The sequence below is a fragment of the Merops nubicus genome, unplaced genomic scaffold, assembly GCF_000691845.1.
Source record: "Merops nubicus isolate BGI_N331 unplaced genomic scaffold, ASM69184v1 scaffold19319, whole genome shotgun sequence".
Taxonomy (NCBI): Eukaryota; Metazoa; Chordata; class Aves; order Coraciiformes; family Meropidae; genus Merops; species Merops nubicus.
Window position 1 is genome coordinate 5,745 of NW_008630434.1, and position 1,913 is coordinate 7,657.

Below are 1,913 nucleotides of genomic sequence, written 5' to 3' on the forward strand. Positions count from 1 at the left end.
GTTCATAATGATAATTTCTATAGTAACCACTTTTTAAGTAAACAATTGATTAGTTCTGAAATTAGTCGTTCAAATGGCTTCATTTTGTGCTGAGCTGCTGTGAGAACTTAATGCAAGCAACCTTCTGCTGGTATACAGAAAAACAAGGTCCAAGCTGTTGCTATTCTACCTTCATATAAAGTGTGCCTAGAAAATATTTATACATCCAGGCTAGTTTGCCACTGAACACGAAAGGGGCTGAGAATGTCTGTGTAAAACTTCGTAAGACCTCAGTTTCAGGGAAGGCAATGTAAGAAATTTCTTTGATATCTCAAAAAGTTATGTGAAATACAAGAAAGTATTTTTATCAGAGTTCAGATGCTAACTGGAAAAATTGTCTAAAAGCCCTCAATCATCTAAAATAATTTAAAAATCATCTAAAATCTCACCTAACTCCCCAGGATCCGGTGGACCCTCCACTGTTCGAAACAGAACCTTCCCTACCTTGTGTACCGTGTGCTCCTCTATTTACTGGCTCTTGTTATTTTCTGTTTTGTCTTTGCTTCGTTGCAATTCCTTTCAACAACTATATATTACTGATCCCTGATCTCCTGTTTTAAGGGCAGGTTGGCTGGGATAGTTTCTGAGAGCTCAATCCTTCTGTTATTTCAGTTTGTGACAGCAGATGGAGCTAAGAGCTGACAATCCATCTTCATCTGAAACTAGGCAGAATTGAGAGGCCGTGAATGACAAATTCTTACTCTTCCTAACATTCTGGAAATGAAATTTTGCTAAGGCATTTGATTCTTAAAAATATATGTCCTAATTTTTTTTTTTTTTCATTCAGCAACAAATACGAAGTGATTTTTTTGTTTTGTTTTGGGTTTTTTGGGTTTTTTTTGTAATTTATTTCCAACAGGCTACAGAGGGATGTTTTTCTTGCGTGATGTTTACAATGCCATTGACTTAAATGCTAGCTAATTATGAAGTTAGGTGCTGCCTTGAATAGCTTTGTGTCCTAGAATTAGCATCCTTTTCCAGAAGCATTTCATGTATGTGGAAGGAAAAATTCTGGTGGGGTGAATTTTCATTTTGTCACCTGGCATTCTCTTATTTCTTCATTAATTCACGTGAATTCCGTTTGACTTCCAAATGAGGAAGAGCCACTAGACAATACTTGAAAAGAGGGCTGCGGGAAGTGAGCAAACTCCTGAGTGTGTTGCAAGGTAGAGCTTTCTGCCCTCGGGAACATTACGTTTTACTGAGCGTTGAGGTGCAGAAGAGTTTTGTTAGCAGCAGGTGGCATACTTCTCCCACCTGAGGACTTGGGAAAGGCTTGCACATGTTAGTCAAGGCTAGTCCTTATCGCGTGCTGGTACCTGTTTACTCCGGGACACGCAGTAGCTTTCTCTGCTCTCTTTTAGGAAAGGATAAGGCTTGAACATAGTTCTAGAATAATCTTAATAGAGCCTGAGGCAGACCTGCTTTTTACTGTCCGTCCTTATGCCTTCTGCCTTTATGCCAGAGCTCATCCCAGCATATGCTTTTCCCACAGCTCCTTGCAACAGCCTGTTCATCCCTGGCCCCTGTCCCATCCATGCTACTCTTCAGCTACAGTTGGGAGTGGGCTGCTTGGCCTCACATGTAGGAGGTAATTAAACCCATTTAGTTAAACCCATTAATTCTTTGCTGTGTGACACTGACAATTCCTACTCTTCTGCTAAGCAGACTAAAAATATTTGTGTGATTTGGTGTGAAATAACTTCCTCAAAATATTGTACAGAGTGTCTAAAGTCACTATGGAAAGATCCGAGATACAATATCTTGTGGCAGTTTCATAAATTAAACCCCTAGCTTCCAAAACCAAGGCCTCAAAAAGAACAGCATCCCACTTGTATCTACCGGCATAAAATAAACTCTTTCTGCACCATTCC